We start from the raw sequence: 27,941 nt of genomic DNA on the forward strand, positions 1-27,941 counted from the left end.
AAATGTGGTACTATGGCTTGCAATCTGCTCTTTTCACTTTTTCACTTAATAATATGGCTTGGACAGATTTCAATTTCACTACCTATGGAACTAACTCATTTTTTAAACAGCGAAATATTATAATATTGCATTATGAATGTATATATGTATATATTATATGTATTTGTATATACCTTTATTTTCCCCTCTTGGACATTGGAGACACATTTTTTTCACTATTGGAAGCAACATAACAAAGGCCATCTTTGTCTATGTCTATATTACTCATTTATACAAAAATGAGTGATTCTCTAGGAGTGATACCTAGAAGTGAAATTCCTGACAAGTGCATATATTTAATTTGAATAAATATTCTTTGCCAGTTTACACTCCCAACAGTGGGGTAGTAGACTTCCCATTTCCCTGCACCCCCTTGAATGCTAGATATTATCAATATTATACTTTTTTGCCAAAGTATTTCATTTCATTTGATTTGAATTTCCCTGATTTCTGTAAATGTTTTTAATATGTTCACTGCTTATTTACCTTTCCTCTTCTATGAATTGCTTCTTCCTATTTTTTGCTTAGTCTTATCATTTTTGTGAAGCTCTTTACATGTCCTGGATATTAATTCATATCTGTTATGCATGTTTCACATATCTCTCCCAGTCTGTCAATTACCTTTTAACTTTCTTTATGAATTTTTTCATCAGACAGAAACAGTTTTGACATAGTCAACTTATCATTTTTTTTTAATGGTTTTGATTTTATTGTATTTCCCTGAGAAGGTCTTCCCTACCACAAGGTTACAGTACATTTTTTCCTAATATTTTTATAGCGCTCCCCTTGCTTATGAAGCTCTTTAGTCAACTTGAAATTTATTTTGTTATGGTGGGAAGTAGGTTTTAATTTAATTTTTTCCAAATGGATAGCTTCGGTGGCCATTACTATTGGCCCACCTAGTGTTTATTTCCACTTTCCCTAGATTTTCATGTAGGCATTCTACCCCATCACCATTATCCCCTGGCTTTGGGGCCAGGCCTCATTGGTTTAAGGGTAATCCCATACACCTGGCCTAAACATCAGAGCATGGCGTGATGTCGGTCATGGTGATTAGTTCAGGATGAGCATATGACCCAGCTAAGGTGAGAGGAAGTTTACTGAGTGCGTCTGGGGAAAATAGTTTGCTCACTTCTCAAAGTCTGCACTGGGAGGGAAAAAAAACCCTTTCTTCCTTCGGACATCATGGTTTGTGGTTATGGATCCAGAAGCTGCTAGGGATCTTTGTCACCATGAGAGAAGCCAGCCAGAGGATGAGGGCAACATTCGGAAAGGGCCACAGCTGTAAAGGAAGCCTAGAGAACAGAGTCAGGGCCACTGGGTTTGGCCAACCTTGAGGTCTCGCTACTACCTTATCTACCTCTGGACTTCCTCATGCCAGCAATACATTTCCTTATTATTGAAGCCTGGTTATGTCAAGTTCTCTGTCATGGGCAGTAGGCAGTACCTCAAACTGATACAACAAGCAGCTGTACCAGTACTACCTATGAACAATCAGTCCATCCCAGGATAATTAATTAGAGATGCTATTATCATATGCTCCCGCACCTACACAATCTGTTTATTATCTGTCCATTCTTAGGCTCACATCTTGCTGTTTTAATGACTATGGCTTATGTCATTATTATATGTTTTATACTGGTAGGGTAGATCCCTCTTCAACATACTTCTCTTTCAACAACTGCCTGACTGTTCTTCTTTGTCTCTTGCAGGTGAATTTAAATTAAGGTGATCAAGTTCCATAAAACTCTGTTGGGATTTTGACAAGGCTTGCTTTGAATCTGGGGAGAATCAACATCTTCACGAGGCTGAGACTTCCCATCCAGGAACATTAGTTGTCTCTCCATTTATTTAGATCTTCTTCTATAATACTCAGTCAAGTTTTATAGTTATTGCATTACAGTCTTGTTCATATCTTACTGGGTCCATTCCTTGGAACCTTAGAGGCATTTGTTGTTTTCTTTTTTTTCTATTTTGGATGTCTTTTTTTTTTAATTGGTGGCATGGAGGGAAGCTTTGATTTTTGTTTGTTGTTGTGATACACTACCAATGTGCTGGAATCTTACTGTCTAACAGTGTATCATTTCATTCTTTTGGATTTCCTAGGTAGATGATCATATCATCTGAAAATAATACTTTTCTCTTTCATCCTTCTTTTACTCATCCTCCATACTTCTTTTTCTTCACTTGATGCAGTGGCCACTACCTCCAGAAACATGTTGAACAAGACAGACATCCATATATATTCTTTCCAGACAGAGTGGAAATATTCGAACATTCTTCGGAAGTTGTGTGATTAAGGAAGTTTAATTTTCTTCCATCTTTATTGAGGTTTTTTTAAAATGAGGAAAATTTATAGACTTTTATCAAATGTTTCCTTGGTGTGTAGCGAGAAAACCACATAGAATTTTCCTTTATTACACAGTGAACTGTGTTAACACATTTTCTAATGTCGAATAGGTCTGTAATGACTGGGGTGAACTCAAGTTGGTCACGAGGGACTAGTCTTTCAATCGCTGCTCAATTTTATTGGCTAATATTTTATTTTGGATTTGGACAGCAAAGTTCAAAAGTGAGATGAGTCTTCAGGTTTCTTGGTGGTGGTGGTGCTCTCCTTGCCTGGTTCTCCCTCGCCCTCACTGACCGCTGCCTCTCAAGTTCTCCTGCTGGCCCCTGACCTGGCCCAAGGGCTCAGGCCTTGGCCCTCCTGGACCCACTTTCGGGTGATCTCCCCCAGACCTGTGGGTTTAATACCATCTGCATGTTGACAGCTCCCAGATGTATAACTTTAGTCCAGTCTTGCCCCATATTCCAGATCCATTCATATCTACTTTACATGTCCAGAACAAAATTTCCCCTTAAAGCTGTTCCACCCTCAATCTTTCCAGCTCCACCAATGGCAACACTCTTGTCTAGCTGCTCAGGCCAAAAACTTTGGGATCAATCTTAACTTCTGTCTTTCATAACTCACATCCAATCCATCAACAATCCTGTGGTTTTGCCGGTATCTGACCACTCCTATAACCTCCAGCTAGTCCAAGCTATCATTTCTTACTAGATGATTGCAATAGCCTCTAACAGTTCTCCCTACTTCCACCCTTACTCTCCTTCAGTTTATTAACATGGCAGTGTGGCCCTTAATCTCTCCACCTTGGTCACTCATTTCTATCCATGCTGGCCTCTGTGGTTTTTCTCAAATGTGCCCAATGTTCTTCAGCCTCAGGGCCTTTGTACCTGCTGTTCCCTCCCCCTGGATCTCCATAAGTTTTTCTTCCTTACTTCCTTCAAGCCTGTGTTCAAATGACTTTTTTTTTTTTTAAATAATTAATTAATTAATTTTTGGCTGCCTTGGGTCTGGGTCTTCATTGCTGCGCACGGGCTTTCTCTAGTTGCGGCGAGCGGGGGCTACTCTTCGTTGCGGTGTGTGGGCTTCTCATTGCGGTGGCTCCTCTTGTTGCGGAGCACGGGCTCTAGGCACACGGGCTTCAGTAGTTGTGGCACATGGGCTTAGTTGCTCCACAGCATGTGGGATCTTCCCCGACCAGGGCTCGAACCCGTGTCCCCTGCATTGGCAGGCAGATTCTTAACCGCTGCACTACCAGGGAAGTCCCTCAAATGACTTCTTATCTCAGCGTCTTCTGCAACCACCGTACATATAATAGCAAACCTCCCTTCCAGCTCTCCCTACCTGCCTGTCCGGCTTCTTTTCCCCCATATAGCCCTTATTCTCCATTTGACATCCTATGTATTCATGTGTTTGTTCATTGTCTGTCTCCCCCAAGAAGGCAGACACTGTCTATTTGTGTGCTGTTGTACACTCAGCACCAGGAACAATGCCTGCATGTAGTAGGTTGTCTCATAAACATTTATTCAATTAAAGAATAATTCTTCTCTAGCATTTGTGGCTCGACTTTAATGCCAAAGAATTTTACACACATATCTCACTTTCATCCTTTCAAAATATTTGTAATGGAAACAGGGACAGAATTACACTCTTTTTTTTTTTTCACAGATGCAAAAACTGAAGCCCAGAGAGCCTAAGGGATTTCTCAAGGTCAGGAGCCAGTTGAGGGTCGAGTTGAGTTAGATTCTGTACCTTCTGCAGACCTGAGGTGCTATCAGAGTAGCCGGGCTGGGGAGCTGCCAGGAGCTGGAAGCTCAGATCAAGTGAGATGAGGACTCTGCAACCCGCCCATCCTTACCTCCTGTCCTACTTTCTTGCAGAGACGACATTAGACAGAAGAAATTACAGAGAACATGGGCCCGGGATCTGGCTTTGTAATCGGCTGTTGACTCTGGGCACTTGTAAACAAGGATCGTTCCTATCTTGTGTGTGCTGACCACCTGCTCTTTGTCTCTCCAGGTCCGCTCTCCACCTGTCCCCACCCGCTCTTGCCCCTGCCCCCAAGTTTTCCCAAGTGCACAGCATCACGAGCTTCCCGATTGGGTTGGGGCAGTGGGCGGCACCAGCAGAACGTCAGAGGACAGGAGAACAGTAGGCTGGGATTTGGTCCTCTGACTCCTTATCCGCAGGATTCCCATCAGCTGCTTGTGTCCCTCCATCAAGAGCCGCAGCTCCTATCAGGTAGCCCCCTACCCACTGCTGTGAACGTGACTCTCCCCCAATGCCAGTAACTAACTGCTAATGCCCTTGTCCCTTCAGGCCCAGGGGAGGCGAGGGACCCTGCTGTTACTAGTCTGAGGACACTGCGCCACCTGTGGTTAGTTTCCTGAAACCCTGCCCACACCTTTGTAAACAGTTCCCAACTCTCTTTGTAGTATGGGGTTTGAGTGTGTCTTCGTTCCTGCCCACCCCCCGCTTCCCTGCCTCCAGGGTCCCCCCTTGACATTATGGATTGAAGAATTCAGTGAGATAACAGAAGTGCCTGACACAGCCCTTGGCACAAAGTATGGGCTCTCCAAACGTTGGTTCCTCTTCTTTCCTTCCGGGAGAACTGGAAGGGGCTGTCGAAAGGCATATGTGGGAGACGGGGCCTCAGTGGGGAGATGCTGGGCTCTGCAGGGTGATGAAGCCAGGCAGAAGAGAGATGGCTGCTGCTCGGGGCAGGGTCAGAGGGGCTCGGGTCCCCTCTTCCTCCCCATCTGTGTCCTGCACTCAGAAGCCTGAGTGGTGGGAGCTCCCAGACACTAGCTGCTCCCAGAGCCTGCAGTGCATGGGGTGGAGAGGGGGTGTAGGTGGCAGGCGGGGACAGGGAGAGTGGAAGAGGCGTCCCACAAACCTGCTCTGCAGCTTTTCTATCTGATAGCACTTTGCAGCTCCCTGGTCCCCCGGTTTCCCCCAGGCCACGACCAGGCCGAGAGACACAGCTGCCACTCTCGCCCCGCCCTGCCCCAGCAGTAGCCTGGCAGCCTCCGTCCAGGCCCGGCCTGGCAGCGGGACACAGGGCTGTCAGATCGCATCACATCAGTGCCTGAGCTGGGACTCTAGCTGGGCCAAGTGACCTTGTGGGTTTTGAGGAACATGAGCGGCAGGAAGGAGATAAACAGCCTGGCTGGATTTACAGCATCTTCCCAGCTGGAGGGAGGTAGGAACCAAGCCTCCCCTGAACACCAGTGCCTCTAGCTCACGATTACTTGTTTGGATCTGTACTTTTGGGGGCCCTGCAGCAGGTGGGAGTCAGGCTAGACTTTAGGGTGACCTTTCTGAGTCTAAAGGTTATGAATAATTTGTTATCAAGGAAAGTGGAGATTTCTTCTTCAGGGCAGAGAAGGATCTAACTCCTCTTGGAGACCAAGCCCTCTGAGGAGTGACTGAATAACCACAATTCACTCTACCAAGCACCATGGGGTTTTAAATGCATGATCCCTCTCAAACTTCAAAACACCCCGTAAGGCAGGAATATTTAGCTGTATTTACTACAGTGGAGGAAAGGGAAGCCCAGAGAAGGTTAAAGAAACTCTCCAAGAGGCAGGGAGGGGACTCAAACCCAACTTGGCTGACTCCACAACCAGATGAAGTCTTTTCCTACAGGTTATTTTAAATCACGAGATCATTCATTTGCCTTCCTCTTTCTTCCTCTCTCCAGCTCATTGATCGTGGGTAGCGTGGAAACCAAAGTTAAGTCCCGATTTTGGCTAAATTTCATCTAGGTCAACTTCCTGGAAGAGGTGGAAGGAAGGAGGTACAAAGGAGAGTAATCCTCTCTGTTGATTGGAGCACGAAGAGGAACACCCATCCTGAAGTCGGAGACCTGCCCCCGTGTGGTCCTTGTTCATCCCTTCCCCAGCTCACTGCTTCTGTCCCGCGGCACAGTCACCGTTTTCCTTTCCCCCAGCCCTTTGCTGTCTGGGCAGCAGAAGGGATTTCGATAAGACTTTGGGAAGGACTTTCCCATTCTTCCACTGAGAAGCATCTTGGGCAATTTATAGCCTTCCAAGGAGACCATGGTGTGGGTCAGGTTGTTATTTCTTGCCATTGTGTTTAGACTGAGCCCGTTCTGTTCTTCTTTGTTCTCGCTTTTCTCCCTAATTGTCTGTAGGCTTCCCCAATGCAGAGCAATCACCCCATGGAGCACAGCCCCGAAGCCGAGGGGTTGAGTGGAAGCCGTGTTCTGGGGCGACGGTGATATAATCTTGAAAAAGCTCCATCTGTCATCTCTGGCCTTTTACTGTTGTAACAGCACTTATGGTCCCAGCCAACTGCTGAGGAATCTGTCTGTGGTTTAATTAGCCTATAACTCCAGCCTCCCCCCACCACGCAGGAAAGCAATAAACAGCTTCCATCCTCTTAGTGGGGCTGGGCAGCTACAGCAGGGGGAACCACACGGGGCTCGGGGCCAGTGAGGTCTTTGAGGACAAATGAAGGACTCGGGGACCTGCAGGGAAGGACTCTTCACTCGCGCCTCCCTTCCCTGCCTGGGTCATGGGAGACCAGCCAGTGTGCTCAAAGGAAAAATAACAACAATATAACAATCCCTTGTATCTACAGAGAGCTTTCCATTCACCAAGAGTTTTCTCAGACACTTTTACTAGGTACCACTTGGAACCTCAGTTTCTTCTTCTGTGAAATGAGTGCTTTGGGCTCAGTGATTCCTGAGGTCTCTTCTCCATCTGGACCTTCTGTGGGTTCCACCATCCTAAGAAAATCCCCGTGATATGACTGGAGCTTGTGTCATTAGCCTCATTTTATAGTTGAGAATAACCAGGAGCTGGGAAGGGAAGCGATTTACCCTAGATCACTCAGAGAACCCTACCAGAGCCAGGCCTGGAACTGCAGGAGGTAGGAAGAGGGAAGAGATGGACCCTGGTATCTGCCTTCTTAGCTCAAGGAGATGGGAAGCAGGATGGTAGGATCTGAGGTCCCTGAAGCTGGTCCCCCTGGACCAGCTTTTGAAAGGGTCTGCTCTATCACCCTGCAAGAGGATGAGCATGGGGAGCTCACCAGGGAGGAGCAGTATCTACCCAAAAATATGCCCCCTCAGAGCCTTCCTTAGAATGTCCACTCCCCAGAGCAGTCTGTCCTGTTCACTGCTATACCCCACAGCCTAGAACAGTGCCTGGCAGGTGAGAGGTGCTCCAAAAATACCAGCGAATGAATGAGCGAACGGGCCTGGGCCCCTGTGATCCCAGGACTCCCGGCATGATGCCCTGCGCTCTTTCTGCAGGGCCTGGACGTAGGAGCCATGTAAGTGCTGTCAGCAGACGACAGGGAAAGGCTGGGGCTTGAGAAGGAGAGCTGGATTGTTCTCAGTGGAAGGTTGCTGGTTGCCTGCAAGAGAACCCGAGGGGCTCTGAGCTGACTGCAGTCATACATTTAGATACCAGCCATTGGCTTTGCTGTCCAAATGGGGTTTCTTTCCCTCAGTGATCACTGATGTATTGTGTCCCCGTAATTGCGTATTGTATTTTGGCGGTGGTGCATCCAGAGGAGATTAGAAATCCAGATTGAACCCTCCCTCCCTGGCAGAACATCTATCACACACTCTGAGGGGACTGGGTAGAGTCAGGGGGTGCACAGATGCAACCAGAAGAAAGTGGGGAGTCACGCAGAGAAGAATTTTCTCCCGATCTCAGAATCTTTCCCGGCCCAGTGTCTTCTGCTGACAGCAGTCACGTGGCTCCTGTCCCTCCCTCCAGGCCCCAGAGCCTCAGCTCCTTCCCTTCCTCTCTGGGACAGACACCACCACTCTGTCCCTTGGGGTTCTCTCTCTAGCCTGGCAGTATTGCAGCAGGGCATGTAGTCTCCCCAGATCCCCCTCTTTGCTTCCTTCCAAAGCCAGCACGAAATCCCCTTTCCTCCCAAAAGATCATCTGCTGGGCCATTTGGGGGACAGAGCAGGGATGACAAAGGTCCCACAGGACAGGAGGCGATTGTGCAGACTCCCCTGTGGATCCTGGCCTCTCTCCTGCCTCTCCTCTCACGCCGTTACCAAGGCCTGCCTGCCCACCCCTGGCTTCCCTTTTGCCCAGAGACCCAGAAGCCAGAAAACATAACTAGGGGAGCACAGGAAATAAAAACTAAAGCCCGTTCCAGAGCCCACCTGTCTCCAGGGGCTGATCAGCTTCTGTATGGCTTCCTGCCCAGGCAGTATCTGTCTCCATGGGGTGTACCCAGGACCAGTCTAACAAAGTAAGTCCTCCCCTCAACACCACCTCTTTTTCAGAGTTTTGAAACCTGGGGTTCATGGTCGGGATCTGTGAACACTTGAAATCGCACCACAACTTGGGTGTGTGTGGGTGTGTCTGTACTTTTTCTGGAAAGAGTTTTCAGAGCCTTCATCAGTTTCCCAAAGCCCTTTAGAACAAAAAAATTGCCTATCCCTGTGAGGGTGGGCTTGAGGGCAGAGTGGGCAGAGGGGCTGAGCTGGCTTAAATAGTAAATAGGAGTTTTGAAGTTTTTTATTGCTTTAAGCCCTGAATCACATTTTCTTTGCATGGTTGTGTGTGTGTCGGGCTGGGGTGGGGTGTCCCTTTTTCTGATGTGCTAAATGGGTTGATCATTTGCACCCAGACAGGTTTCTCATACAGGTGCGTGCACAGAATGAGCCCTCCCCAGATCACAGCTCAAATAGACAATTCAGCCGTGGAACAATCAAGGCAGGGGCCAAATGCCATCAAAGTGGAGCGTAAGCCCCATCATAACTCACCCAACCTGAGTACCCAGCACACAGTGGGTAACCAGACTGGACGCCCCACCCTGAGACTGGACACCCACCAGAGTGACCTCAGTCCTAGGCCTAGGGTTCCTTTGAACACAGCCTCTTTCCCCAAGGTCTGTGGGCTTGGGGGAGACCCAGCTGAGGCCCACTGCCAACCAGCTGGTGAGGACCACAGGCAAATCTGCTTATTTGCTTATGATAAAGCCTTCAATCTCTGGATATTCCAGGAAGATGGTTCTGAGCTTGCTTATCTCACTGAGAAAACAGAAAGGCCTGGAGACTGAGAGGCAAAGGTGAGGTATGTTGATAAATACTGCAGCTACTCAGCCTGCTGAGACCGTATGATCTTTGTTGAATCACCTAATCTGCTCGGCTAATTATGCCCATTTTCCCTTTTCTCTCTCCCTCTTACTCTCCCCTCCTCGTCATAACGTGGCACTTCAGAAACTCTCTCGGAGGAATTTCAAGGAGCTGGCTGGGTCTCTGTGGAGTACACCACATTATCTCATTACAGTCTCGCCTGGTGATCGGATTCTGTTAGCTGACTCTCTTTATTAGCAGGCAAAGGCAAACTTACAAAATACCTTTAAACCTGGATTTCCTTAACAATATATCATGGGGGAACTGACAGCTCTCACTCGCTTCTCTCTGCCAGAAAGAATTAAGATTGTTCCTAATTTAATCTCTCTTCCGCATCGGAGGCGGATATTTGTGTTTCGGCAGCAAACTTGTATTAAAGGCTCTGGGGGAGGAGGCTTTGGATTGTCACAGAACAGCTCCGGGAGGTGTGCTGTGTGTCTGCCTGCAGACAGGGCTGGCTCTGGCTTCAGGGGGCCTGGGTAGAAGTCCCCAGCACTACCCTTGATGGAACCTGCAGGCCTGTGTCCCTGCTGGGAGGAGATAAGAAGGCAGATGCACAAACCATGCCTTTGTAGTTTCAGAGTATGGGTGTTAGGGGTGATGGCTAGGCTGTCGCAGACACTGCTCATTGGAGTGCCGTCTGGCTCTTCGGCCCTCTGGCCTTCTAGAAGTCAGAGTCGCCAGGCTGGCTCTTGATGGGGTTCCGGCTGAGCTGTGTCCTGGCTGTATCCCAGGGGCATGGTGTCGTGATGCTGTTGGTGCCCTGCCCAGATCCCCATGCCTGGTCTGGTGCACCCATCCCTTAGTTGCTGTGATTATTGGCTACTAAAGCTCACCGCTGTCCCCCTTCTCTAGAGAATGAGCCTCAGCTGACCCCAGAGGGCAGCCACATGCCTGAGTCCCCTTGCCCTAAGCCAACAACCAATGACTGACACAGGGGCACAAAAGACCAGGCCCCTTGCCACAAGGTGAGTCCGACTTTGTGCTGTAACCCATGCTCCTGGGCTCCCAGTGGGACCAGGCTGAAGCTGGCCTCGGCCCAAACCACATCCCTGCTTAGTTTTCTCACCTCATCTCTCCTGAGAGTGCTTGCCCAATAATGCACTTTCCCTAGGGTCTGCCTCTAGGGAACGGTTACATGTGGGATGCTTGGGTTTCTGGGTTCTGGTGAGCCTCCCCTGGGTAGGGCTGGGCATGGCAGAGACTCACCGTGGGCAGTCAAGGCTGGCGGCACCATTCAGTCAAGCCAGGAGTAGTCACTGCGGCCCCGTGGGCACTTCCTGAGGACCCTGTCCCCCCATAATGGGCAGGCGTGGCTGACAGTGCCTGAGCTTGTAGCCTGCCAGGCAGGGGCTGCCTGGGACGCTGGTTCCAACTCCCACTTATGGAGCACGTAAGCCTCTCTCCGAGGCTGCTCTGAACCATGACCTCTTAGATCTGCATCGCCCGGGCCAGAGCTGCGGAGCCTGACCAGGGAGTGCCCTGCCAAGCACATCACATCCCCTCCAGGCGCTCTGCATGGAGATTTGGATGGCTGCAGAGGGGGTGGGGGGAAGAAGTGTGTTGGAAAATCCTATTATCTAGCCAGGCCCCCATGGATAGCCCATGCATGAAACCAATTTACAAAGTGTGAGTCAAAGCCTCACGGACCGCCTGCTCTCACGGGAGCCCAGCAATCACCCTGCCCACGGCCTCGCACGCGGATGCCAGTCTCCCTCCGTCCACCACCAGCTCCGCTGGAGAGCTGTCAGTCAGCATCCTGAGCTGCCCGGCCCCAGCTTCTGCTAATGTCGGGAGAATTTATTACTGTGAGAGAAGAAAAACACTTTGCACGATGAGTTTCTGATCTCCGTTTGGCTGATGGCTTGAGCAAGCCCAAGTGAGACTCCTTGGGCTGCAAGGCTTTTCTGAAGGTCATATGCCAGTCTGTCTTCTGTCACTGGTAGAGGCAATGGCATGGAGGCTCAGACAGTGCTTGGAATCAAGGGCAAGGTACTTAACCTCTCTGAGTCCTGGCATCCTCCTCCAGAAATGGAAATACCCTTCAGAGCTGACGTAAGGACTGAATGAAGTGATGCACTCCAAAGTGCCCAGTAGGCACTCAAACAATGTTTATGATTATTTTTCACCTCAGCCAGAGTAGTTCTTACAATGGTCTAGGGAAGAAAGTGTTACTGCATTTCTTTACAGAATAGTCTCATATGACTTACAGTCAAGAAACTCTTTTATCTAACCACAGCGACTCCTGTGGAAAAAGAACTTGTTAGTTATTCTGGTCTCAAAAGAGACCTACTCCTCCTCCTAACTAACACTGATAGAGTTCTGACAATGTGCCAGGCACTAAGGATTTCCCTATTCCTTATTCCCTATTTTCCACATTCATCTATTTAAGCCTCACTATGACCCTACGTGCTGGGGACTCTTATTATCCCCATTTTACAGATGCAAAAAACTGAGGAACAAAAAATGCCCAAAGTCACATAGCTAGTGAGTGGAAATGGGATAAGAAAATGTAGAAAAATGTTAACAGAGAGGCACTGTAAGATGCTTATCCTAAATGCAATCAATCGATTCATGAGCTTTTCCATTTTTGGGTAATCAGAGTGGGGGGTGTCTCGGCTCTGCTTCACCTGCCATCCCCTCAAATGCTCCTCAAATGGGGAGGCCTGACCCATTTTCAGATTTGAAGAGAAGTTGGGCCACCCCATCTGGGATATTCCTCAAATGTCCTGGTGGAGTGGGGAAGGCCTCAAAGAAAGGGCTGGACTGGGTCTATGTATCCCACCTCCTTGCTCCAAAACGGGGCTCTGTCCACTAGGCCATTTTCATCCAACAGGTCAGGAAGACCATGGCCAAGTCACCTCTTCCCCAGTCTCCCACTCTAGAGGCGCTGCTCCTCTTGGTGAGTGTCCATCCCCCAGGAACAGGGGCTCTGATGCCTTCCCCAGGCATTGGAACTGTGTCTGGTCTTAGTGCGGAGGATTCTGGAGGTGACACAGAAGAACACAGTGATGAAACAGGCAGGCTCTTGACTCAAGTCAATGTTTGCCGTGCCAGGACCTCAACTTCCTCATCTGTAAAATGGGCATGAGAAATAATAGTACTTATTAGGAGATTGGGAAGATTTAATGTACAAAATGCAGGATCTGACACATAGGTTAAGTAAACTTTGGCAATTACAGCGGCCAGGCTCAAGATTTAAAATTGCCTTTGCTTTACTGTTTGAGTCACTCGATTCATCCACAGGAAAGTTCACATTTCTGTTCCAAACAGTCATAAAGTTCAGTGCATTGAACACGTGAGGCCTTTATCTCCCAGCTTGGCCAGTAACTCTATGCCACGCAAGAGAGGGGCAGTGGGAGGGAGGAGGGGCCTGGAGTGAGCGGGCAGGCCTGGGTACAGACAGGGAAGATGTCCTTGGAGCGAAGATGTTCAGCCATCTTCAGGCGACTCTGCGGAGACCAGAGCTTGTTAGAAGCCTTTGCTTACCTGGCAGCAAGCCAGGCCCCGCTAGCTAACTAGGCCACCTCTGGTGGGGCTTCCAGAAGGCCTGCACAGGCCAGGCAGAGTGAATGGCATCCTGGAGACACAGGCACATTACTCTTGTCCTAGGTGGCAGTTTGCCGACTGTCTGTGCTGGACCCCTCCTCCACCCCCGCCCCCAGCTGCTAGAGAGGAGCAGGTGAGGGGAGCCCTCAGGGACTGAAGAAGGAACCTGGGCTGTCTGCAAGCCGCCAGGCACCGTGACCCTGCTCCGCTATCTCCAGAGCCAGAACCCTGACCTGGAACAATTGCCCCCTCAATGGAACGCAGAAGACCTATCAGCAGTGGATAACAGACTCTCCCCAAAGGGATCCTGCATCCCTGCTGTGACCCGACAGGATCCCATCAGCGCCTCAGCCTGGAGCTCTGCCCCAGACCTGAGCAAAGGCCTGTTTTCTTTCTAGCATGAGGGTCCTCAGAGTGGACCCTTCACCCTGTCAGGAGACCAGCGCGGACCTGGCAGACCCTCTTGAGAAAGGATGCTGACCTGGGCAGAAACTAAATGAGCCAGTCAGGCCTGGTGAACTTCCAGGGAACATGGAGGGTCACCCAAATCATGTGAAATGCCGATCTGCTTTGAAAGGAGTCTTTCAGCCACACAGACAAGAAGGTACCTGCGCCTGTGGAGAGCAGGGAGATAAAACAAAGGCCTCCATTGGAAGGTGAGCAGGCGTGAGTCCTGCCTGCCTCCAGGCCTTGGATCTGAGGAATGAGAAAAGGCAGAGAAGAGGTCATAGGCCCACCCTCCCCTGGATAGGGCTGTGGTTCTCGTGGAGCTGAATTTAGAGCCAGCAGTTCAGAAAGTGCTCCAGAGGTGCTCTCCACCTGAACAGGGCCCACAGCTGCATCCAGGGGCCAGCCTCCACTTATTGCCTGTGCCGCTGGTTGCAATCACCAGGGCCCCACCCCAGAAATTCTCATTTTAATGGGAATGGGGTGTGGCCCGGGGACTGAAATTTTTAAAAGCTCCCTAGGCGACAGTAATGTCACTGAGAACCACTGGGGTCCACAGGCACATAAAGACAGCAAGGGTTCTGGATTCTGGCTTTGTGACGTTCTCCCCATCATCTCCAACATTGTCCTCAACTTCCCCCAGTAGTTTTAGCATGACTTACTTAAAAAGTAAGTAAAAGTAATTATAAGATTATTTTGGAGGATATTGAGAAATTAAGCAAAGAATGAAGTACCTTTTGTTAATAATAGAGGATTAATTGTATACTAATTAGGTATATGATTAATTGTACTCAACAGACAACGGAGGATTGTTGATATCTCCAGAGGGGAAGGTTAAAGATCGAGAGATAAGGGATTTGAAGCAAATTACAACTGTACATCCTTGAGGTTTTGGAAAACCAGGTGACTTTTAAAAAAACTTTTTACTTTGAAATAATTATGGATCCACAGGAAGTTACAAAAATAGCACAGGGAGGTCCCACGTACCCTTTACGCAGTTTCCCCCAATGCTAACACTTTACATACCTGTATACAATTTCAAAACTAGGAAATTCTCTTTGGTAAAATCCACAGACCTTATTAAAATCACACACTTTTTGTTGACCTTTAAATTTTGGGGTTTTCATTCATTTCTTCAGAAAACTTTTATTGAGGTGCTGGCATAGGATTTATCAAAGTGTGGTCTGTAGATCAGCTGCATCAGAATCACCTGAGACACTTATTAAAAACCCAAATCCCTGAGCCTCAGTTTCATACTTACTAAATCCAATCGCCTGGGGGTGGAGCTGGGGAGTCTGTATTTTTAACAGCTTTCCCAGGAGGTTCTTAGGTTTGTAAAAGTTGGAAAGTCACTAACCTGCTCTACAGCAGGTGCTGAGCTCAGCACAGGACACACACTTAGGAAACCCTCACAGGGTAGAGGAGGAGACAGATACTAACAGCAATGACAAGAGCCGAAATAGAGCCACAAAATACAGCCACGTGCTGTAAGAGCACAGGGGAAATGTCTAATCTCTGGGCGCCAGTGGGCAAGAGTTTTGTAAGTTGAGCATATTTAAATTGGGTTTTGACTGATGCATAGGAGTTTGATAGCTGGACAAGGGAGTAAAATCTCAACCAGAATTTTAGCATGTTATCTCCCTCTGCCTTTGAAGCAGATTTCCTGAAATGTGAGCTTTTAACAGCTGGGAGGCATATCATTCATCTGTGGTTCCCCAATGCCTGGTATGCTGAAAGGGCTCGATAAATGTTTGATGAATGAAAGCATGAACACTATGGCTGACTGGATAAATGAAGAGTGGAAGGATAGAGGAATGGCTGGAGGAGACTGGGTGGATGAGTGCCCGGGTAGAGCAGAAGCAAGGAGAGCATGGCTGGAAGAGGCTGGATTCCTGGTCAGCAAGGGCTCAGCAGCCCTCTCCCCTGAGACCCTCAGGGGCGGAGCCAGAACCCACTGTGAGAAAATGCAGCTCGGCTGCATGGAGAGCACCGTCATCCTGTACAGTTAAGCCCTGAACACCCCAAGGCCCCTCGAAGTCAGCTGACTTTGAGTTTGAGTTAAGTGGCCTTCGCCCTGGGGAAAAAAATAAAAAGACATTTACCCTGCAAGCACTCTCCTGCTCTCTTAATAAGTATATTAATTTTAAATGCCAGAGACAGACTCGTAAACTCTCCTTCTTGGAGGATTATGGCCACAGCTGCGCCTGCTGGGGAGCGCTAAGCCCGGCCACTCCCGCTCCTATCGGCAGAGAGGGTGGGAATGGGCCGCGTTACAGGCGAGGCTTGCAAAGGTCACTCCTGCCGCGCTGGATGTGGAAGGAGCAGAGGAGTTGTGCTTGCTCTTTATTCGCTTTTTCTCTCTCTTGCCGGGCCTGGAAAGTTGTGAGGGTTGCCTCCGGGTTCCGGTACTGAATCAGAAGATCCCAGAAGGAGCTTCCGAAACAGGGTTTGCGGGGAGGTGAGGCATGTCTGCCTGGGGGGCAGAGGAATGGCTGCCGGGAGATCTCAGGTCTGTAGAACCCAAAGCACCACCGAGGGCCCTGTCTGCAGTCCTCCTGGGTCAGACTCCTGGGTGGTGGGAACCCCAGCCTGCTTGTCATGTTTCTCAAGTGACTCTTAGGCACACTGAAGTTTGAGAACTAAGCTATGAGGAAACTTTCTCCCCAAGACTGTACGTATCTAAACAATGTCAGCTGGCAGTAGTAGGAGGTGCTGAGGTTTAAAAAAAAAGGATGCTGGTCTTGAAGCTGAAACACACTCCCATCCCCCAACCCATTCGTCAATAAAAAGGAATTAAGTGGCTGTCCCAATAGCACTACCCACAATGCAAAGCGGCCTTACCCATAACAGTAGATGTGAACAAATGTGAAATCGGCAGGTGATTTTGTCCTTTGCGGCAATCAGAGAAATCATAAGACAAAAATGAACAGTAAGATTTTCCGGGACAAATAAACACTCAACCTCTGCTATTGTGTAGAACATATTAAACATTTTTTTAAAATTTCTCTTCTGTTTCAAAACTCATTACTTCTGTTACCTACAAAGAAGATTAAAGCTTAAAACTACCTGGAAAAAGAAAGGGGGGGTGGCGATTAATAATCCCTTCTTCAGAGGGTTGCTTGCTGATTAAAGGGAAGTTCTAAACAGAGTGCCTGGTGCCCAGAGGTCTGAATGTTAGTTGAGGTTGGACCAGGCATTGAAAAGAAGTACTGGTCCTAATGCCTGCATCTCGGGCCTGAAAGACATCGGACAAGCTTAAAGAAATTCATGCAGTGGCACCCTGAAATTTGCAATCTACATTACGTATGTTTTCAGTTCTGCAGCTGGGCTCTTTATGGATTCTTTTTTATAAGTGTGTACACAGAGCTTTCAGGCCAGACAGGTCCCACCTGACCTCAGCTGTCCACTTGACATTTTTAATCAAGCATTTTGTTTTACTTAATGATCTTGTGTGCTTGCTCTCACAGGGCCTTGTCCCCTACCAGTAAAGAATGTGAGAATCTTTGTTGAAATGTGAAAAGCTAAGGCCTTTTTTTGGATGAGGTACCTGCAGGGAAAGAAGGAGGAGGGAGGTTTCAACAGTTATTCAAGTCAAAAGAGCATTAACCAACATAAGAGTCCGCGTTGCAAACTTTGCAGGATTGGTTTATGGCAGAATATATTAGAGTATGTTATCAAGATCGTTTCTTTTCTTCATTCTTGTGTCGACCCCATTGCTGGGTGGAAGACACTTGTCAAACAGACTCACTGAAATACTTTCTCAGCGCCAAGAGATGCCAACATGTTGATGCCCTGTGATTCATTACAATTTTTTTCCTGAAGAAATCTGAACACAGAGAACTCGAAGCTTTGGGGGAGTGGAGTGGGGAGGATACATTCTGATTTGTTCTAGGACACAGACTTTCAGACTCAATCGGGCCATGAGGATGGAGCAGATGACAACCAGAAACACATTTCCCATTGATGAGATGTCCCAGCTCAGTAGAATCCCTATTTTAGAGAATTGCAGCGCTATTTGGTAGAAATAAAGTCAGTTTCAAAAGTGATTCACAGATTTGGATGAGCAGGAGGCCTTCTCTCAGGTTTGGGGGGTCATTGTTTGGGGTCCCATGGCAGGGACATTCTGAATGTCAAATCTTGGAGGCTCCACAGATCCCCAGAATTTGTGGACCCAAACGTGTAGCCCTGAGGCCCATCTTCCGGCAATGGCAAGTTCTAGGAAAGCATCTTCTTAAACCTGAAGGCAGAAATGAACACAGTCCACTGTTCTTTTAAGAGTTTCAGGCATTGAAAAAAAAAATACAATCTTCTCAGCCACTTAATCAAAACTGATCGATGACAAGCACCAGGCTGATAATTGTGCACTTCAGAAGGACTAAAATTAAGTAAATGGGGTGTTGGCTTTTTTTTTTTCGCCCTTCAACATCTGTATTGCTGCTAAAAATCTATACCTTTAAATATACTTCACCACTGTTATTCATTAAAACTGCATGCAGCCTGTACTTACAGGCAGAGGGCACACTGAAAAAACTGGGCGTCTCGGGGCTAATGCGCTGCCAGCAAGCAGATTGCTGTGACCTCACATCTGAGCAATATTAAGCTTGAGGAGGGAAGATGGTCAGAAGGCTGGGCTGGGCTAGCTCGTTCATAAACCTGGCAGAACTTGGTCAGTGGACCACAGAGAACCGACTGTGGTCAGACTGGGACTGCAATGAAGTGTCAGGCAGAAGTCAGTGGCAGGGACTTCAGGAGGTCACTTCCACGTTCAGTGATGGGCCATCATTCCCCTCCTCGAGGTTCCTGCTCCCCCTGCCTGGCCTGCAGTGGCCCCTGGGTCTTGAGTCCTCCCTGGGGGATTCTCAGTATATTGTTCCTTAGCCCTTTCTCCTGGGCTCTCCGATCCCACATCTCCCAGCCCCATGGTTCTGCAGGTCTGTCCCCTGTATGAGCTGTTGTCATCTGCTCCCGCCTCCTCTAGACTGTGCAGGCCTCCTCTCCAAGTTATCTCCAGAATAGTCACTGTCTGGGGGAAAGTGTCCTTGGATGCCCACCGTTTTCCTATGGTTCTATCAAAGATAGATAGATGGACCAAATGGTGGTGGTTACAAGCAGAAGTTAAGTTCGTGGGCAAAGTGTGCCCCAAAGAAGCAAAGCCTAGAATGACCCATTTCAGGCAGTGGATCCACATCCACACTTGCCCTGTGCCTCTGGTCATGGAGAGAGAACCTTCTCCTGCACTGCGCTCTTGGTTGGTTCAGCTGACAGAGAGGCAGGAAACAGGACCCAAAGATCTGGGGCTGTAGCCAAAGAGTTTATAGCGCTGCAAAGAATTGCTTTGATCGTTCCTCTTTTGTCTTTATAATTCATTAAAGTGACATATGCTTCTCCAGAATGTTACTTTATCTGTTTAATAGAATCTTTTTCTCTAAAATCTTTGGGTAAAATTTATGCCTTAGGAAAATAGGTACCTCCCACCATATCACCATCTAGACCCTGGGTTAGAGTTCCCTGTTTGAGGAACATTGACACTCATTATTACAATTAATCTTCACCAGTAAAGCAGTCGTGACCATAGTGCAGGTGAGGAAACTGAGGCTTACAAAGGTTAAATGACTTTTTTGAGATCATCCAGGACTTGGATGAAGATTAGTCCCATAACCCCATGCCTCCCTCTGCCATTCAATTAAAGTATTTTTCTTTCCTATTTGGCAGGCAGCCCTTGTCACTCACAGAAGCAGCCTGGAACTTCGAGGCTGTTCAGGACATCCAGTTTTCAGATGCTCCCCCCGCCCCCATCTTGTCCCTGCAGCAGCAGACACGGCACACAGCTGACCTGTCACTTAAAAGCAGCAGCTGGAAGTTCAGAGGAAACGGAGCCTCCGTTCCTCCCTTTACGTATACTTGGATTGTAGACTCAGCTGTTGCGTCCAAGAATGACAATCATCAAAGTCACAGGGGCCTGGGCAAGTTGGGTGTCCCGAACAGAGAGGGGCTGCCGGGAAGGCCTGGGGGCTCCCCTGTGGAGGGTCCACAAGCCCCTGGCAGCCTGGACCAAGGCACAGACTCTGCTTAGCTTCCTGCTCCCACAAGCGGTAGAAGCAGGGTGATGGCTGGGACCCTTTCTCCTTCAGCGCACTAGGCATTAGCCCAGCCAGGGGCAGCTTGGAGGATGGGGCAGGGGATGGTAGCACAGAGGTGGTGGGCTGGGGCCCCCCAGGGCTGACTCCCAGGCGGCACCTGACACCAGGCAGCAAAGAGTAGAGCAGGGCCAGGTCTGGGTTCTCCTTGCCCAGCCTCCAAGGCTACAGCCTCAGTCGCCTCGGCCAAAGTTTTGATGAAGTTCTGAAGAATTACTTGATGACATAAACTCTTGGCCGTCCTTTGGTGGATCACCCTGCTCCGCCGGATACCGTCCAGTTGCCTCCAGCCAGCATGTTGATTTCCTCTCTGGCTCATCTTCCACCTCTGCTCTCATCACTGACACTTGGCCATCCCAAAGCTGTTGCTGTCTCTTGTCACATTTGTCAGGGCTGGCTGTTGCTTCTGCCTAGAACAGTTCCCCCACTGTGACTGCCTGACTAAGCCCCACTTATCCAGCAAGACTCAGCCTGAGTGCCATCTCCTCCAGGAAGGCCTCCCTGACTATCCCAGCCTGGGCCAGGCTGTTGGACTCTGTGCACCCACAGCCTTCACCTCATATCACCGCTGTTAGCTCCATCCTCTGTCTCTTGCACCAGACTTTGAGCACCTTGAGGCCTCTTTTTCTCCACTGCCATATGGGAGGTGCTGAGTAAATAGTTTTTGTATAAATAAATGATTAAAACTTGCTACCACGTGGGATTTGGCCGAGCAAGAATAATGAGGGAGTGCCAACCATAACAGTAACGGCTGACATTTATTGAATGCAAACCGTGTACGGGACATTGTGATAGGCAGTTGCCATATATTAGCTCATTTAATCCTCAGCACAGCCTTGTGAAATTTGTCATGACCATTTTTCAGGTCAGGAAACCAAGCCTTGGTTTGCCCAAGGCCACAAGATAAGGGGGTGGCAGAGCCAAGATTTGAATGGAGGTCTGTCTGATGGAAAAGTCTGTGCTCTTAACCTGCATGGAGCTGGTGCTCAGTGGCCCTGGATATCCCACACAGCAGCCTGAAGTATGGGCTTGACTTGTACTACAATTTCCAGCCATCCCAGGCAAGGCCGGGTACCCCAGCAGACCCACGAACATCTTCCCCAGGGAGCTGAGGTGCCCAGTGCCCACTCCTCCCTTTCATATCTTCCATCCCCGCAAGCCCCCAAGTCCATCCTGCGTTATTGCAGGAGAGGAAAAGACGAACATTGGTATTGTCTGATCCACGATTGTTTGTATGACAAGGAGTTGATGTGTTGATGAGTCTACTTCTCCCAGCCTGGGCAACGCTGGGCCTTGTCCTCCCTGCAGGAGCCCTGACATTGATGAGTCTTTCAAAGTTAGTCCCAACTTTCAGGAGAAGCCAGCTCTTCCAAGGCCATGCTACCTGGGCTGGACGCCACCTGAAGCATCCTTGGAGAAGCAGATGAGGGAGAGGACACATACCATGGGCCTCATCCTTGTGTCCCCGCATCAAATTGGAATGCTGTCTCCACCCTGAGCATCCTGGCCCAACTGTTTCCTATCCACCGCTGGCCACCATCTCTTAGAGGGCTCCTCAGCCGGCCAACCTGAGCCAGCTCTTAATTAAGTGTGCTAAGAATGGCAGTGCTGTGGCCTGGAGAATCTAAAAACTCACTCCAAGTCTTCTTCACGCTGTGGTTGTGTGGTTTGCAGCTTACATCTAGACATGGGTTACCTTGGTGTTGACATAGTTTAGGACAAATCCCTTCTTTGCAGAAGATGAGAGGCTGCCATCTCTGCTCCGAGACCTCCCACTCCCGTTCTGCAGTCTCTACAGGGATGCAGGTGCCGTCAGGGGTAGTGGAGAAGAGCAGAGACAGACAAATGTGCAATGGGTTATTAGTTGACAAATGGACTTTTACTGTCATTTCATTGGGACCCCCAACTGAGGACAGTGGGTGACAAGTTCCTGCACATTGTGAGGAGAGGGGTGTGTACTGGATATTCCCCAATATACCACTCCAGTGCCATTCTTCTCCACCCTAGTCCTGCCAAGCTGACCTCTACAAGATGGTTTGAACTTGCCCTTGGGCTTTGGTCTGAATTCAGCCAATGGGAGGCACCTGCAGGAGATCCAAGGGCAGGAGGAGAAAGGCCAGGGTATTTATTCCCCTGGTTCCTTCTCTGCCTGGTCATGGTTTGAGGATGGCTGAATCCCTGTACTAAAGTCTGCAGCACCAGTCTGATAGCTCTGGATCTCCCAAGGTTCCAGAAACATCTCCTTCCCTTTGTCCTTTAGACTCAAGATATTTCCTCTTCCCTTGTGGTTCCCTGAACCCTGCCCATACATTTATAGTCTCTACAACTCTCTTTAATTACCCCTTTGAGTGTGCCATCTGTTTCCTGTCAAGACCTTGCCCAATAGACACATTGCCAGACATAGCCTAGGACTGTCCAAGAGATAGGGAAACTGGCTCTGCAACCCTCACGCCGCCAGCCACCCCCGTCCAGATAGGAAGAGACCTGAGACTGAGAATCTTTTCTGGGAACGACTCTGTGTTTCCCTTCCTCTGTCTGCCCCAAGACGAGGGAAGGAAGCTTCAGAAGATCACATGTTGAAAGTGGAAGTTATCTACAAATGGGAAGACAGACATCCCCACTGCTGGATGCCTAAGCCATAGAAACTCAGAGACCTGTCTCTAACTCTACCGGAGTGAAGCTCAAAAAAGCTCTTGGGAGCTGCCTGCATGGACAGAGTTTGGAGATACCGGGTTATGTCCTGTGGGGCAGATGGGTCATTAGAGGTAGGCCCGGCTCAAGCTGTCTTGAAAGGGGCTGCAATGGGAACCGGCTAGAAGAGGAAACCAAGGAGGCTGTGTGGGTACCCCCTGGAGTCAGAGATGAGAGGGAGTCAGGAGATGTCAGTGGGGAGCCCATCGCCCCCATCAGGGCACTGCCTGGTGAAGGTTGCCCAGAGGATGTCCCAAAGAACCCACAAAATCCCCCACAAGAGAGAAGGTGTGCTTTTGAATATCTACCAGATCATTCAACAGCCAAAGAGAACCACCAACAGCTTAACCCATGTGTGAAGGTCACCTTCTCCCCTCCCTGACCCTGGAGGAGCCAGAGGCACCACGGAGAAAGAAGGAGGAAGAGGAAGAACAGGAGGGAGAACAGGCAGCAAGCTGCTTCCCTTCCCTGATGCGGGGTCCTCAGCCTGGGGGAGGCTGGCGCTGGGGGAATCAGGAGGAGCTTTCAATTGATGAGAGACAAGTTTTGACTTAGGTTGAACTGAACTTTTCAATAAATGAAAGTAAAGACTGTTTGTTAATCGTGAAGAGTGATTGAAAATTTGTAGGATCATATGGTACTTCAATTTTTAATTTTCTGAGGAACCTCCATACTGTTTTCCACAGTGGCTGCACCAGCTTACATTCCCACCTGCAGTGCACGAGTGTTCCCTTTTCTCCACATCCTCACCAACCTTTGTTATCGCTTGTCTTTTTATAGTAACCATCCTAACAGATGTGAGGTGATAATTTCATTGTGGTTTTGATTTGTGTTTCCCAGATGATTAGTGATGTTGAACACTTCTTAACATATCTAGAGGCCATTTGTATGTCTTCTTTCGAAAAACATTTATCCAGGTCTTTTACCCATTTTAAATCGGATTATTTGCTTTTTTGCTGAGTTTTATGTATTCTTTATATATTTTGTATATTAACCTCTTATAGAATATAGGGTTTGCAAATATTTTCTCTCATTCTGTAGGCTGCCTTTTCAATGTATTGGTTGTCTCCTTGGCGATGCAGATGCTCTTTGGTTTAATTGGTATATAGCCAAAGGAATTGAAATCAGTATTTCGAAGAAGTATCTGCACACCTATGTTCATTACAGCACTATTCACAATAGCTAAGATATGGAAACAACCTACATGTTTTTCAATGGACGAATGGATATAGAAAATGTGTATATATATACACAGGGAATATTATTCAGCCAAGGGAAAGAAGGAAATCTTGCCATTTGTGACAACACGGATGAGTCTAGAAAGCATTACGCTGTGTGAAATAAGCCAGGCAGAGAAAGGCAAATACTGTACGGTATTACTTGTATGTGGGACCTTTAAAAAAGCCATTTCATAGAAACAGAGCATAGTATGGCAGCTGCCAGGGGTTGGGGGGAGGGGGAAATGGGGTGATGTAGGTCAAAGGTACAAATTTTCAGTTATACAGGAGAATTAAGTTCTGAGGATCTAAAGTACAGCATGGTGGCTACAACTAGTAATACAGTATTGCGTGCTTGGAAGTTGCTGAGAGTAGATCTTATGTGTTCTCCTCCAACACGTGCACACACGCACATGCACACGTGCGCATGCACACACGCACACATGCACACACACGCACACACACACAGAGTTAGTGAGGTGATGAATGTGTGAATTATCTTGATCTTGATAATTCTACAACATATGTGTCTATCAAATCATGACATTGTACAGTTTAAATATATACAATTTTATTTGCCTCCTATGAGGTGGTGTGGGTGTAAGGGGGATAGAGAGGAGTGCCTGAGAGAGCAGGATTGAATGGCAGTAGCAAGGCGAAAAAAGACCATTTCCTGATTTCACTCCCACGAAGCCTAGCCATTTAGTAAATTGGCTTTAAAGGCACTTACATCTTTGGTATTCTGCAGGACTTCAGACTAAGTAAAAATATAAAAGGGAAGTAGTTCTCCAACACAAGATTGAAATAGAACATGTGGTGATGTCAGTAAAAGTTGAAGGCAAAGTGACAGGTCACTGCCTGTACCTTGGGTCACATCTGTTTTGCAGAACAAATCCACATTCATCTCCACAGCTCTCACAACTTTGAGTGAGCAGGGGCTACTCAGGGCACTAGTGGGGGATGTATGTGCCTTGGACAGAGATGCAGAAACAAACCCAATACTTGCCTCTAGAAGCTCGTGGTCCAGTGGGATATTGGATCATATCTGCTCCATAATTATTTCCTTTGTATCCTCTGAAGTAGGCAACTCCTGAGAACAAAATCCACAGTGGATAATCGCTTACACATTTACTGAATGTCTACACAGGCCAAGTTCTGTGCTGGCCACTGAGGGGACTGAGACACTACAAATGTTACAAAGCTCCGGGCCAATGCTGGGTTCATGGCAGACATGCAATCAGAACTTCAATTTAACTGCACAGATGTGATGGGCACCAACTATACCCCTCTATGCAGGGATGTGAAGGTCTATGTGAGCCCTTGGCTTGCTCTGGGCTGGCTTCATGAACCTTCCTGCATGTTTCTTTTCATATCTCTCGAATTTCTACTCTATATTAGGCATGGGAGACTATAACAATGAATAAGACCTTTGCCTTCAAAGAACTTGACATCTAGCAAGAGAGATGGATAAGTAAGCCATTAAGAGCAATAACACATTTTAGGTGCCATGCGAGGAGAAAGCTGGGGGGCAGTGGAGACTGGCAAGAGCAGCGATGGGTCTAGGGAGGCCCGGAAATGCTTTAGATGGAGATGATGCTTAAGGTGACAGTGAAGGAGCAGAAGGTATTCCAGGCTGAAGGAACAGTTCAGGAAAATCCCAGAGCTTACTTGCAAAATGGTACATGTGAGGCCCTGGTCCAAGGGATAAGCCTGGAGCCGTAGGCAGTGGTCAGCTCAAGCTCCTCTTCAGGCCATGCTAAGAGATTTGGACGGTACTCTTTTGGGCGCTACCTGAAAGTTTTAATTTAGGGAAGCGCTGCCATCAGATATGCACTTTGGAAAGATATGGTCTTGTGGCCGAGTGGAGCATGGGTTGTTAAGGAGGACGGAAGGTGGAAAATCTGGTCCGGAGGCTGTGGTTATAATCCCAGCAAGACATGGGATGCAGAAGTGAGGCCAGAGGCAAGAGCTTTCAGGAGAATTGACCAGAACTAACAGATGGGCCGGGGGAAATAGAGAGGAAGGCTTAAGGAGAGTCCCCAGGGCTCTGGCCTGGGCCGAGTGGCTGGTGGGCAGGTGAGGAAGCCTCATTCCAGCTGGCTCTGGTCTGGCCACACTTCTGGTCCCACGGCCCAGGTGGGGAAGTCTAGGATGCCGTGTCTGTGCTCACAATGTGCACAGGGCCCAGGATGTACATCTGTGCCCCAACAGGGCCTCAAACAGGTCTCCTGCCCCGCTCAGCTCTGTCTCCAGGCCTGGAAGCTGCAGCAGTGTTCTACAAAATTAAGTTTTCCTCTTTGAAAGCAGCCTTTGCTAACAGAACATTACTTAATGGAGCAGATATTTAGATCTGTGTATCTCTTGTAAGGTGCAAGTCTCCCTATGGTGACATTTCAATGGCCAGGGGCGTGGGGAGGAAGGTAAGTCATCTTTACCTTCGCTGCCGCCTGGGGATGCTCCTCGTCCTTCCGTCAGATATGATTAGCTGTCACCCTTCTGTCTCCCACTATTATCCAGGTCCCCGCTGTCAAAGTCACACCCCTTTGGAGGCTCACGCCTTACTTTCTCTCCAGCTCTCCCTCCCTCTGGTGGCGCCCTGACTGGCTAGTAATTTATGTATGACAATATGAGACTAATTCGGTTATTATGTCAAAGGGAAATTGAATCTGGGGTTTTAGTGCCGCATCTGGGAGAAATCTTCAAATGAATCTAGAGTGGAGAAAAAAGCCTCGGAGTTCGATTCATCCGCTTGTCACACTGTCGGCAAGATTAAGTCATTACAGAGGGCTAAGCCAGGGCCAGAAATGGGAAGGGAGAGGAAGGAGATAAAGGGAATGAGAAACAGGGTGGGGGAACAGGAGCACGAGTGCGGAGGGGGAGGTGGAGGCCGGGCTGGGCAGTGGCTGCGGGCCAGGAGGAGAAGGGCTTCCGCTTTCTCCAGGGACTGCCTTATTTACCCACAAAGGCGGCCTGGCTGTGTGACAGCCAGGGGACAGAGGGACAGGGAAGAGGTTCAGTGGGAGGGCCTTTATGCAAACATTAGCTTGTCTCTGTTGCTGGGCATCTTAAACACTGTCTGACTTAAAATCTGCCTTCCCTGCCTTCTGAAGGAGTAGAGTGCTTTGCTCCGAGCCAGGTGAGATGGTGGCTTAGGTGGGCACCTAAGTGACTGAGGCTGGGCCGCAGGGCACCAGGTGTACACCAAGGCTTGGCACATCTAGGGGATGCTCTCACAGTTTGGAGAGCGAGGAAGATGTGGATGGGGTGGTTGCTTGGGAGCCTGGGTTGGGATACTGGGAAATAGAGCCAGCACTGTGTATGCGACCTGAATATAAAGGGACCTGACTCTCAGGAATTCTGAGGATAGTTTGTAAGGTTGTTCTGCCTTCCAAGACACTCACACCCTGCTTACATAGGTCCTGTTGTTCATTAGATTTATTTTCTCTGTGATGATGGTGTTGTCCACCCTTGACCTTTGTGGAAATGTTCATTAGGTCCACTCTGACCAGGTGTGTCTCCTTTCTCCCCTTCATCCTCATGGCTCGCCCACGCTTGGCATGCTGGAGTCTCTAAGTAGCTCCTTCTCCCTGCTGGTCCTTCCTTCCCCAAAGGAGGGTCATGGTGGATGACCTCTCCCACCAAGAACATGAGTTGCCATGTTGGTTTTGCTGGGGACATTTAATACCCGGATTTGAGTGTCTCCTGAACCTCAGATTTCGATTCTTATAAACTTGGACCACCTACTCACGTGGGGAAACTCTGAATTGCACGGTTACCATGACTACAAGTCTTCCCTTAATCCTCATAGACATCATCCTTGCCTCTTAGAACCCTCCAGCCAGGATTCTCCCAGTCCCAAGAAAGGATGCCAGGAGGTCATCTCGACCTTGCCCCTGTCTCTAGGCAGGATTTCAGGGACATGACTGGGCCAGGAATGAATTAAGGCTCATTCCTATGCTTGTCCTCCTCCACCGGCTCTCCTCTTTTCACTTTCCTGGCCTGCCCATGGAAAAACACCTTTTTTTTTTTCTTCCCAAGAAAAAGGAGGAAGCTCAAATTAAAAATGAAAGAATTCAAAATAACCCTCAGTTCTTAACTCACGTCAATTTGACTGTTTCTTCCACCACCCACACTTTGGCTTCGACCAGACACCCACCTAACAGTACTTATGTGGAAGATATTGGCAGCTGTTACTAACCCAAGAAATGTCTTGGCTGTCAGAGCAGCTTTGTTACCATCCTTCCCTTGGGCCTTTGTGTGTCACAGGCTTTTTCCATTCTAAGGAGGATCCTGGACCCCTCAGAAGGGCCCTTGGCTGCTGCAATCTTGCACCTTCACCTCCTGAGCAAGATGATGTAAAAGAATGTCCCATCTCCAACACC

The sequence above is a fragment of the Balaenoptera acutorostrata genome, chromosome 9 (genome assembly GCF_949987535.1).
Source record: "Balaenoptera acutorostrata chromosome 9, mBalAcu1.1, whole genome shotgun sequence".
NCBI lineage: Eukaryota > Metazoa > Chordata > Mammalia > Artiodactyla > Balaenopteridae > Balaenoptera > Balaenoptera acutorostrata.